At 48.3% G+C, this 13,246-nt stretch overlaps 1 pseudogene; it reads left to right on the plus strand.

Annotated features, from left to right (window-relative positions):
• The first annotated feature begins 3,590 nt into the window (after window positions 1-3,590).
• On the plus strand, window positions 3,591-8,544 carry LOC132234490 (splicing factor 3B subunit 2-like; annotated as a pseudogene).
• Window positions 8,545-13,246: the final 4,702 nt, after the last annotated feature.

Below are 13,246 nucleotides of genomic sequence, written 5' to 3' on the forward strand. Positions count from 1 at the left end.
TGGACATAGAGGAGGAGATGGCCAGGTGACAATGGAGGCAGAGCAGCTGGAGTGATGTGGCCACCAGCTGGGGACTCCGCTGGAGCCACGGAAGCTGAAAGAGGCCGGGAGGATCCTCCCCTAGAGAGGATGTCGTGCGCAAATGCCCAGGGATGAGAGAGGACACGGCATGTTGTAGAGGCTCCATATTAGATAAAGATATAAAATCTAGCCCGAACCAGTGTGGCTCAGTGGATAGAGTGTCAGCCTGCGGACTGAAGGGTCCCGGGTTCGATTCCGGTCAAGGGCATGTACCTTGGTTGTGGGCACATCCCCAGTAGGGGGCGTGCAGGAGGCAGCTGATTGATGTTTCTTGCCCATCGATGTTTCTAACTCTCTACCTCTCTCCCTTCCTCTCTGTAAAAAATCAATAAAATATATTTTTTTTAAAAAAGAGAAAATTGGGTTCATCATTCCTTTAGTTTGTGTGATGCTTTTACTGCATAAATATGTGTTCCAGAACAACATATTGTCAGGTTTGTACGTTTTGGGCATTTATATAAAGGGGAACCATGTTGTAGGTATCCTGACACAACTTGCTTTTTTGTACTCAAGGTTGTCCATGCTGTAGTTTGCTCATTTTCAATGCTGTATGGTATCGTATTGTATGACTACATCCCATGGTCAAAGGCTGTTAAATCACGTTGTTTACCCATATCTTCAGGAAAAAATCACTTATACTGTTGTGGTAAACAACCTGCTTCCCTATTTATAATGGTCTGGCCCTCTAGCAACTTCAGTGCAAAATTACAGCTAATTTGCCTACAAAGGTCAGGTGGTCATAATAATCTGGCCACTCAGTGTATAGAGCAATTTGTTTATTCTCCGTGTCAATGGGCATCATTGTTTCTAATGTTTGTTTGTTTTTTCATTAGAAGATGCTGAAACATTCTGGAGGGCTTTGAAGCCAAAGTTGGAGATGGCCAGACAGATGGATTAGAAGAGGGACCATCCCCAGCTCTTTGTTAGGTTCAGTTATGATGAGAAGCAGTGACTGTGGCTCAGATTGGAGCACAGATGGGGAAACTGAGGCTGGGGGTGGTTAGGTGACACCCACAGCCATACAGTACTCATGGGTGTGGAAGGCAGATGGGCCCTGATGGTCTCTGCCTCCTGTTTTCCAAATATTCACCCCTCCCAGCTTATGTCCACACTGTGGACTTCATCTGGAATATTCTCCAAGACATCTTCTAATCCTCCCTGTGTATTTCAAGGCCCTGGACAAATCTCTCTCCTCCAAGAAGCCCTCCTTAACTCTCCACACCCCCTCTGAGCACCCCTGGCACTTCCTTCCCCCTCTCAGGCACCCCTTAACGGCCAAGGATAGGTCTTTACATCTCTGGTGCAGCCCCGGGACAGACACAGTAAGCCTCGGCAAGTATTTGCTGAATGAATTCATGTCTACTCTGATCTCATAGACTCAATGTTTGTGTCCCCTCAAATTCCTACGTTAAAATCCTAACTCCCAACATGATAGTGTTTGGAGGTGGGCCTTTGGGAAGTGATTAGTGTTCGATTAGATCATGAGTGGGGCCCTCATGATGGGTGCTCTATAAAATGAGGAGATGATGAAAGATCTCTCTCTGCTCTCCCCCATGTGAGGTTACAAGGAGAACACAGTGATCAGCAAACCAGGAAGAGAACTCTCACCGGATACCGGATCTGCCGGTGCCTTGATCTTGAACTCCCCAACCTCCACAACTATGAGAAATGTCTGGTGTTTCAGCCACCGATCTGTGGTAATTTGCTCCAGCGGCCTGAAGGGATGAAGACACACGGTCTGTTTTTAGAGAGGAAACGTGGACACTTGAGGGGTGGTGAGATGCCCGTTTGTAATGGGGCACAGCGTCAGATACCGCTCTCTTGGCTTTACCTAGTTATTTGTCCGGCTCCTTTCTTCTATGAATCATCCTATATTTAGGGTTGAAAATGTGATAGGCAGTTAGATAGGCACAATCAGAGCAAGGACGCTGCGCCAGGTGCAGAGGCCACCAGTGTGGAAAGCCCCGGTGCCTAGCAAACGACAACTGTAGGGTGGGGCCTCGTCCTCAGGGTGGCATTTCCTCCCCTAGCATACTGCTGGTCACGCGCTGGTCATGCGCTTGGACCTCTGACCTTTCCTCCCTAGAAATAACATCTAGGCCTCAGTTGTATTTCAGCTCCAGGCCCTGAAAAGCAGCAAAACCAGACAAGTGACAACACAGCTGACCTCAGGACCAGCTGCACTGAGTAATGATCTGCTGCCCTGACGCCAACCAATCAATCAGTGGAGACTCCAACTTTAAAAGGACACACCTTGAAAACTGCTGAATAGTCTACTGAGATCTTCCCCCTGGGATCTCCTAAAATCTCCACCCTTCCCCTAGCTCCGTGGTCGGCAAACTGTGGCTTGCGAGCCACATGCGGCTCTTTGGCCCCTTGAGTGTGGCTCTTCCTAAGCCTTAGGAGTACCCTAATTAAGTTAATAACAGTGTACCTACCTATATAGTTTAAGTTTAAAAAATTTGGCTCTCAAAGAAACTTCAATCATTGTACTGTTGATAATTGGCTCTGCTGACTAATGAGTTTGCCGTCTACTGCTGGTTTGGCTCAGTGGATAGAGCGTCAGCCTGCGGACTGAAGGGTCCCGGATTCGACTTCAGGCAAGGGCACATGCCCAGGTTGTGGGCTCAATCCCCAGTGGGGTCGTGCAGGAGGCAGCTGATCAATGATTCTCATCATTGATGTTTCTATCTCTCTCTCCCTCTTCCTTCCTCTCTGAAATCAATAAAAATATATATACACTAGAGGCCTGTTGCACGAAAAGATTTGTGCAATAGGCCTTCTCTTCCTCTGGCTGCCAGCACCGGTTTTCCTCAGACACCTGGGACCCAGGCCTTTGCTCCGGCAGGAGCCGCCTTCAAGCCTTCGCTGCTCTGGCCGAAGCTGCCTTCAGTCTTTGCTCCGCCGCTTTGCGCCTATGTATGCAAATTAACTGCCATCTTTGTTGGCAGTTAATTTGCATATCTTGCTGATTAGCCTATGAGAGGCATAGTGAAGGTACTGTCAATTACCATGTTTGTCTATTATTAGATAGGATATTTTTAAAATCTCTACCCTTAAAACCCTTAGGACTGAGGGCCCAGCACCCTCTCCCTCCCGGGAGCATGCCAGGCCTTTTCCTTCCCCCTCCCACCGGTGTGTCACTTTACCTTCCTCACTTCTAAGCTCCAAGGGCCCTTCCTTTGCTTCTATAACTTGTTTCCTCAGCCCATTTCTTCTACAAAATACTTCTTCTCCCTCTGTGATTTTCTAAATAAATGTTCTCTTATAGTTTTTATTCTTTCCTGGCCAGAACTCAAGTCCTGAGGTTGCTGAACCCAGGTCCGGTCTGACCCCACTGGTCTAACACCTGGTGCCATTTCCACCTCTGCCAACAAAAATAATCTTAAAAACCACCCAGTCTGGCTCTGCGGGGCTCAGTGGTTGAGTGTCGACCTGTGAACCAGATTACGGTTCAATTCCGGTCAGGTTACACGCCCGGGTTTTGGGCTCGATCCCCATTGTGGATCATGCAGGAGGTAGCTGATCGGTAATTATCTCTCGTCATTGATGTTTCTGTCTCTCTCTCCCTCTCCCTTCCTCTCTGAAATCAATAAATTAAAAAAAATCATCCAGTCCAGGGATTGGCAAACTTTTTCTACAAAACGCCACAATTAACATTTTTCAGCTGTGCAGGCCAGACCGTCTCTGTTTTGATGACTTAACTCTACTGTTGTAGGTTGAAAGAAGCCACAGACAATATGTAAACAAATGAGTATGGCTGTGCGCCAATAAAACTTTATTTACAAACACAGGTGGTGGGCTGGATTTGGCCCTCAGGCCATCGTTTACCTATCTATCATTGACCTAGTCCAAGATTTTCATTTGACAAGGAGGGGTTCACCCAGAGTCACTTGGCAGGTTAGGAGCAAAACCAGAACTCACTCTCAGGCCTGCCAACATCCTGCCTTTGTGCCTTCACTTTGATCTCTCAGTTGGCTTCTATGGGCTCAAATTAGGTGTTAATTTCCTCCACTAATTGAGCTGGGATTTTTCCAGATGCCTCCAGGCAGGCACCAACCAGAAAGTGCAAGGTAAACACGGTTATAACCACCCACATCTGCAGTAACTGTTGGGTGGTGGCCTCTCACCTTTGCTGAGCACCTGTTCGGTGGCTGAGACTCTGTTAACCTCTGCCCGTGTGTCTTTTGCTTCCCTAAAGAGACTCAGAGAAAAAGGAGAGTTGCAGCTGCCGCCGCCGCCACCTCCTGGTCACTATGGCGCCTGGGCTGCCCAGGAGCTTCAGGCCAAATTGGCAGAGATCGGAGCTCCGGAGCTCCGATACAAGCAGGGAGTCTCGAGGAGCTAGTGGAACGGCTGCAGAGCTACACCCGCCAGACTGGTATTGTACTGAATCGGCCGGTTCTGAGAGGTGAAGATGGGGACAAAGCAGCTCCGCCTCCCATGTCAGCACCGAGCAGCGATGGCGAACCTTTTGAGCTCGGCGTGCCAGCATTTTGAAAAACCCTAATTTAACTCTGGTGCCGTGTCACATATAGAAATGTTTTGATATTTGCAACCATAGTAAAACAAAGATTTATATTTTTGATATTTATTTTATATATTTAAATGCCATTTAACAAAGAAAAATCAGACATAGAACCTGACTACAGAACCTGGCAAGAGAACCTCGCCATGCTGATCAACTGAACGCTGTCTCCCTGTCATTCCTTCTTTGCCGACTCCATCCACGCCTTTGGGAACCCCTGGACCTGCTGGGGTTGGACCCCAACAATTGGCGCCCGAACAGGGTTCCCCTAGCTGACCCAGAGGGCACAGCTGACTCCTCCCCGGACACCAACACCACCATCAAGTGCGGCCCTGTTGGACCCTTTGATGCAGCCCTTCAACTTGCTGACACTTGGGGAAGCCCGTCGCCAATGATGCCACCCGCTAGCCAGATCAACAAGGACAACCAAACCACCGACTTGAGGACAGCTGAAATCCCTTGACTGAAGAGGCCAGCAACCTTCTACAGGAACAAGGCTCCTTGTGCACTCCATCCACTATGTTTATAGGTATGCTCGCTATCATTGCTTCTCAGTCTTCTTCCGAGTCTTAAACAACCCAATCCGAGAGGTGGCCTCAGATTTACATGGGCTATCATTTAAAAAATAAAAAAGGGGGAATTTGCCGGAAGCCGGTCTATCCTTGCTACTTGTCTCAGTCGCTGCAGGTAAGAAACATCTGCACAGCATATGTTTCAAGGGACCTGGCGTATATGGCATACTGTTCTTGATATGTCTGCTCCCCTACTTAGCACTATGTGTTTTAACCAAGGTCACCTCTCCAAGAAAGGTTGTTTCCGAAGGTGGGGATTTTCCCCTGGAGTTAGGGAGGGAATAAAACCCCTTAACTAAGTGCCAGGCGGGTAATTAATCACTTTAACTACGAACAATCATGCTTAAGCTACATAACCTTTACTCCCTGGAATGGAGATAAGAAACGCCCTAACCTTTGGAATAGAAATTGACAGGATTAAAATCAACTGGTATAAATACAGATGTAACAAGACAATAAAACACAGAACCTGACTACAGAACCTGGCAAGAGAACCTTGCCATGCTGATCAACTGAATGCTGCCTTCGTGTCCTTCATTCTTTGCCAACTCCGTCCACACCTTTGGGAACCCCTGGACCTGCTGGGGTTGGACCCTAACGATTGGTGCCCAGACAGGGACCCCTAGCTCACTGGGATTCCGATGCCACCTCCACCCATGGGCCTCCCCACTCTGCAGCCTCCTCCACCATCTCCACCGGGCCTTGGCCTTGGTTTTCCTATGGCAGTTGGACCCCGCCCACCAAACTTGGGGCCCCCATCACCTCTCTGTGTGGGTGAGCCTGCGGTATTGTCAGAGGAGGAGCAGCTAAAGCTGGTACAGCAGCAGGCAGCGTTGTTGACGCAGCAAGAGGAGCGCGCCAAGCAGGCAGCTGTGTTACTGGAGCAAGAACAGCAGCAGGAGATTGCCAAGATGGGCAGCCCAGTCCCTCGGCCCCCACAAGACATGGGCCAAATTGGTGTTCGCACTCCTCTGGGTCCTCGAGTTGCTGCTCCAGTGGGCCCCACTCCTACTATTTTGCCCATGGGGGCCCCAGTTCCCCGGCCTCGTGGTCCCCCACCACCCCCTGGAGGTGAGAACAGAGAGATGGACGACCCCTCTGTGGGCCCCAAGATCCCCCAGGCTTTGGAAAAGATCCTGCAGCTGAAAGAGAGCCGCCAGGAAGAGATGAACTCTCAACAGGAGGAAGAGGAAATGGAAACAGACACACGCTCATCCCTGGGCCAGTCAGCATCAGAGACTGAGGAGGACTCAGCGTCCGTATCCAAAAAAAGAGAGAAACCGGAAGCATCGGAACCGAAAGAAGAAGAAAAAGCCCCAGTGGGTACGAGGGGTGTCATCTGAGAGTTCTGGGGACCGAGAGAAAGAGCCAACCCGGTCCTGTGGCTCTGAGTCCTCAGCTGCTGATGTTGAGATTGAATATGTGACTGAAGAACCTGAAATTTATGAGCCCAACTTCATCTTCTTCAAGAGGATTTTTGAGGCTTTCAAGCTCACCGATGATGTGAAGAAGGAGAGAGAGAAGGAGCCAGAGAAACTCGACAAACTGGAGAACTCCGCAGGCCCCAAGAAGAAGGGCTTTGAGGAGGAGCACAAGGACAGCGATGACGACAGCGGCGATGATGAACTGGAAAAGAAGCCAGAAGCCCCTAAGCTGTCCAAGAAGAAGTTGCACCGAAAGAATCGCTTCACTGTGGCTGAACTCAAGCAGCTCGTGGCTCGGCCCTATGTTGTGGAGATGCAGGATGTGACAGCACAGGACCCTAAGCTCTTGGTCCCCCTCAAGGCCACTCGGAATTCTGTGTTTGTGCCACACCACTGGTGTTTTAAGCGCAAGTACCTGCAGGGCAAACGAGGCATTGAGAAACCCCCCTTCGAGCTGCCTGACTTCATCAAACGCACAGGCATCCAGGAGATGCGGGAGGCCCTGCAGGAGAAGGAAGAACAGAAGACTATGAAGTCAAAAATTTGAGAGAAGCCCTGGCTGGTTTGGCTCAATGGATAGAGTGTCAGCCTGTGGACTGAAGGGTCCCAGGTTCAATTCCGGCCAAGGGCACATGCCTGGGTTGCGGGCTTGATCTCCAGTAGGGGGCGTGCAGGAGGCAGCCAATCAATGATTCTCTCTCATCATTGATGTTTCTATCTCCCTCTCCCTTCCTCTCTAAAATGAATAAAATATATTTTTAAAAAAATAGTGCTAGAGAAGGTTCGGCCTAAGTTGGGGAAGATCGACATTGACTACCAGAAACTGCATGATGCCTTCTTCAGGTGGCAGACCAAGGCGAAGCTGACCATCCATGGGGACCTGTACTATGAGGGGAAGTAGTTTGAGACACGCCTGGAGGAGAAGAAGCGAGGAGTTCTTTCCGATGAGCTAAGGATTTCCTTGGGGATGCCAGTAGGACCAAATGCTCACAAAGTTCCTTCCCCGTGGCTGATTGCCATGCAGCGATATGGACCACCCCCGTCGTACCCAAACTTGAAGATCCCTGGGCTGAACTCACCCATCCCTGAGAGCTGTTCCTTTGGGTACCATGCTGGTGGCTGGGGCAAACCCCCAGTAGATGAAACCGGGAAACCACTCTATGGGGATGTATTTGGAACCAATGCCGCTGAATGTCAGACCAAGACTGAGGAAGAAGAGATTGATCGGACTCCTGGTGGGGAGCTGGAGCCATCTGATGAGGAGTCTTCAGAAGAAGAGGAAGAGGAGGAAAGTGACGAAGACAAGCCAGGCTTTATTACCCCTGCAGACAGTGGCCTCATCACTCCTGGAGGATTCTCGTCAGTGCCAGCTGGAATGGAGACTCCTGAACTCATTGAGCTGAGGAAGAAGATTGAGGAAGCGACGGATGGAAGCAAGACACCTCAGCTGTTCACTGTGGTGCCGGAGAAGAGAACGGCCAGCGTTGGGGGAGCCATAATGGGATCGACCCACATCTATGACATGTCCACGGTTATGAGCCGTAAGGGCCTGGCCCCCTGAGCTACAAGGCGTGGAAGTGGCCCTGGCACCTGAAGAGTTAGAGCTGGACCCCATGGCCATGACCCAGAAGTATGAGGAGCATGTAAGGGAGCAGCAGGCACAAGTGGAGAAGGAAGACTTCAGTGACATGGTGGCTGAGCATGCTGCCAAACAGAAGCAAAAGAAACGGAAAGCTCAGCCTCAGGACCGCCGTGGGGGCAGCAAGAAATACAAGGAGTTCACATTGTAGGTCCCCCTCACACATCCAGCCCTCCTTGAGGCCCTCTGCTTGGTTGCCTGGGCTTCACACATGGGTCCCCAAGAGCCAGCTCTCCCACATTCCCAAGGGCTTGTCATTCATGTTCTTATTTTAGACCTGTTTTGTAAATAAAGCTGCTTCCCAAGGGGAAAAAAAGACCCAGAGAAGTGAAGTGTAAAGAAAAAAGCTTGGGCTTTGGAATATGATTTTGGATTTTAATTCTGCCCCACTATCAGCTCTCCAAGTTGCTTCTCCACTGAGCCTAATTCCCCCCCCCACCCCCATAAAATAACCCACCTCAAAGACATATGGTTTGTACAACACATGCTATGTGCTCGGCATGTTGCAAGCACTTAACAGAAATTTCTGTGTTCAGTGTGGTCTGGATTTGCTTATGAGGCATGGTGGGTACCGTCTAAGGTGGTCCCTGTGAACCCCATGCCTGGCACCTCGCCTTTGCATAACCCCTACCCTTGAGTGTAGGGGACCTGGGATTTGCTCCTAAGGAATAGAGTACAACAAAAGTGATGGGATGTGGGTCCTCAAAAATTTAAATAAAGAATGAGCATACGATTCAGAAATTTCACCTTTTGGTATATACCCCAAAGAACTGTACGGGCCTCAAATAGATACTTGCAGCCCTGGCTGGTTTGGCTCAGCGGATAGAGCATCGGCCTGCAGACTGAAGGGTCCCGGGTTCGATTCTGGTCAAGGGCATGTACCTTGGTTGCGGGCACATCCCCAGTAGGGAGTGTGCAGGAGGCAGCTGAATTGACGTTTCTCTCTCATTGATGTTTCTAACTCGCTATCCCTCTCCCTTCCTCTCTGTAAAAAATCAATAAAATATATTTAAAAAAAAAAAAAATAGATACTTGCATATGCCACAGCATCATTCACAACATCTGAAAGATAGGAGCAACCCGAGTGTCCACGGACAGGTGACGGGATAAATAAGATGCGTGTATTCACACCATGGAACATTATTCCGCCTTAAAAAGGAAGGAACTCTGATTCGTACTACAGCATGGGTGAACCTTGAGGACAGTATGCTGCGTGAAATACTCAGCTACAAAAGGACAGATACTGTGTGAGTCCACTTGTGTGAAGTTCCTAGAACAGTCAGATTCACAGACAGAAGTGGGAGGGTGGGTGCCAGGGGCTGGGGGAGGGAGGGGGGTTAATGTATGGAGTTTCAGTTTTGCAAGAATGAAGAGTTCTGGAGCTGGGCAGTAGGGATGGTTGTGCAACAATGTGAATGTACTTCACACCACTGAACTGTGGATCTGTAGAAATGGTTATGATGGTGAATTTTATGTTGCGTATTTTACAGTAATAATAAAAGAACCTTTCTCTCAGCTAATAATCAAAGAAGCTGCTGAGTGCGCCTCCTGCAGCTAAAATTAGGCTGCACTTGTGAGGCGGCCTTCAGAGCTCTCACACCTGCACGGGACCGCAGGGCCAGCCTGCTCCACCAATCATCCCCAACCAGCCTGCCAGTCGCTTGCCCACCCTCTTCCCAAAATAGGCGGGGAGGCTATTTTGGTACAGCCTGTCCTCTCATAAAATGAGATCCCAGAACATTTGTGCTGGAAGGAGGGAGCGGCTGGCTGGTCGTCAACACCCACCAGGTGCTAGATGAGGCCAAGCAGAAGTGTCTGGAGCACAGAGCTGGTTTTTGTAATCCAATCCAGACCTCCCTCCCAGGCCAAAGGCTTCCCAGCCACTCCTGCTAGTCATCCTCAGAGGAGACTGAGGTGCGAAGAGGGGAGTCACCCGCCCCTGGCCACACACCTTGCAGGTGAAAAGCCAGGATGTGAACCAGTCTGGGAAGCTTCGAGCGCCTATTCTTTTTTTTTTTTTAATTGTTTAAGGTATTACAAATAGGAGTACATGTGTCTCTTTTTTTCCCCCCCACTGACCTCCCCCAGGCCTTCCCTACCCACCGGCACTGCCCTCGTCCCCTCGCCCCCAGTGTCTTGCGTCTGTTGGCTGTGCTTATATGTGTGCATACAAGTCTTCGGTTGATCTCTTAACCTCCCCCAGCCCTCCCCTACCTTCCCGCTGTAGTTTGACAGTCTGTTCCATGCTTCTTTGCCTCTATTTTTGTTCAACAGTTTGTAATGTTCTTTATTACTGCAGACTGGTGCAGCCACTGTGGAAAACAGTATGGCGTTTCCTCAAAAAATAAAAAATGGAGCCCTAGCCGGCTTGGCTCAGTGGATAGAGTGTCAGCCTGCAGACTGAAGGGTCCCGGGTTCGATTCCGGCCCAGGGCACATGCCTGGGTTGTGGGCTCGATCCCCAGTAGGGAGCGTGTAGGAGGCAGCCGATCAATGATTCTCTCACATCATTGATGTTTCTATCTCTCTCTCCTTCTCTCTTCCTCTGTGAAATCAATAAAGAAATATATATTTTTTAAAATGGAGCTGACATTTGACCCAGTAATCCCACTTCTAGGAATATATCCCAAGAAACCAGAAACACCAATCAGAAAGGATATATGAACCCCTATGTTCATAGCAGCACAATTTACAATAGCTAAGATTCAAGTGCCTATTCTGCTTTATCCTTTCTGTTTTAGATGAGAGTAGGATTCCTGGAGCACGGTTTATGAGTTTTGATAAAGATATGGTTATGGATTCCCCACCACATCAAGATATGGAACAGTTCCGTCAGCCTTCCCAAATGCCCCCAGCCCCTTCCCAGACCGTCTCCCTTCCCACCCCCTGCCCCTGGTGCCGGCTGACCTGCTTTCTTTGCCTCTAACTTTGCCTTTCCTAAAGTCCCTATAATGGGAGTGCACAGGACACAGGGAACCTGGCTTCTTTCACGTAGCAAATGCACTTGCGATTCCTCCACTTTGCTCTGTGTATCAGACGTTTCTTTCTTTTGCATCACGGAGTAGTACTCATTGTATGATGGGGTCATTGTATAATGTCCATCCACTCACCGGCTGATGGACATCTGGGATGCTTGCAGCTCTCGGTGATTACCACAATCAGCTTGCTTTAAACGTTTCTTGAGTGAACACGAGTTTGCGTTCCGCTTAGGAACGGGATCGCTGTGTTATATGGTAAGTGATGTTTAATTCCATAGGAAACTGCCCAGCTGTTTTCCATCAGCACCATGTGAGTGTCCCAAGGGCTCCAGATCTTTAGCAGCACCTGGTATTGTGAGTTATTTTTACTTTATCGATTCTGAGCACTATTGTATTCATCTGCTAGGGCTGCCAGAACAAAACCCTGAGTGGCTTAAACCACGGAAATGTGTTTTCTGACTCTTCGGGCAGCTAGAAGCCCGAGATCAAGGTGCTGGCAGCGCTGGTTTCTTCTGCGACCTCTCTCCCCAGCCTGCAGACAACCCTCTTCTCTGCGTCCTCTCACCGTCTTCCCTCTGCGTGTGTCTGTGTCCTCGTCTCTTCATCTTATAAGGACACTAATCATATTGAATTAGGGTCCACCCTAAAGACCTCATTGTAACCTAATCACATCTCTGAAGACCCTCTCTCTAAATATGGTTACAGGCCGAGGTACTAGAGCTTAGGACTTCAACATACTGTATAAATGTTGAGGGTAACATCATTCAGCTTATGACAGATATGCAGTGGCATCTCACTGTGCTTTTAATGTGTATTTCTTGTGATTACCCGCCATCCATGTATTTTCTTTGAATTATCTATTCAAATATTTTGCCTGATTTTAAGTGTGTGTGTTTTTCTTACTGAAGATTTTTTTACAGTTTGATTGAAGTACCATAGACATACACTAAACCAGTGATGGCGAACCTATGACACGCGTGTCAGAGGTGACACGCGAACTCATTTTTTTGGTTGATTTTTCTTTGTTAAATGGCATTTAAATATATAAAATCTATATCAAAAATATAATTCTTTGTTTTACTATGGTTGCAAATATCAAAAAAATTTCTATATGTGACACGGCACCAGAGTTAAGTTAGGGTTTTTCAAAATGCTGACACGCCGAGCTCAAAAGGTTCGCCATCACTGCACTAAACTGTTCATAGTAATAAGTATACAATTTGATAAATTGTGAGGTATATAGACACATGAAGCCATTACCACAATCAGGGTGGTGAAGACATCCATCGCCCAGACCCCGTGTGCTTTTTGCCATTCCTCCCACCCACCTCTCCCCAAGCACCCATTAACCAGCTTTCTATTTCTAGAATTTTATAAAAAGGGACTCAGACAATGTGCATTATTTTTGGGTGACTTTTATTTACCCACCACAAGGCGTATGAAGCTCATCCATGCTGCTGCATTTTGTTCCTTTTTATTGCTGAGCAGTATTCCACTGGATGGGGCAATTATTTATCCATTCACCTTTTTGGGGCATTTGTTTGTTCCCAGTTTGGGGCTATTATTAACAAAACCCTGGTGCACTGCTGGTGGGAATGCAGACTGGTGCAGCCACTGCGAAAAACAGTATGGCGTTTCCTCAAATTAAAAATGTAACTGCCATTTGACCCAGTGATCCCACTTCTGGGAATAAATCCTAAGAATCCTGAAACACCATTCAGAAAGAATATATGCACCCCGGTGTTCATAGCAGTGTTATTTACAATAGCTAAGAGTGCCCATCAGTAGATGAGTGGATAAAAAAGCTGTGGTACATTTCCACAAAAGAATACTATGTGGCTATAAAAAAGAAGGATCTTTTACCCTTTGCGACAGCATGGAGGGACCTGGAGAGTATTATGCTAAGTGAAAGAAGCCAGTCATAGAAAGACAAATATCACATGATCTCACTTATATGTGGAATCTAATGAACAATATAAACTGATGGACAAAATAGGCCCAGAGACATGGAAGCATGGAAGAGAC

This window comes from Myotis daubentonii, chromosome 5 (genome assembly GCF_963259705.1).
Source record: "Myotis daubentonii chromosome 5, mMyoDau2.1, whole genome shotgun sequence".
Classification (NCBI taxonomy): domain Eukaryota; kingdom Metazoa; phylum Chordata; class Mammalia; order Chiroptera; family Vespertilionidae; genus Myotis; species Myotis daubentonii.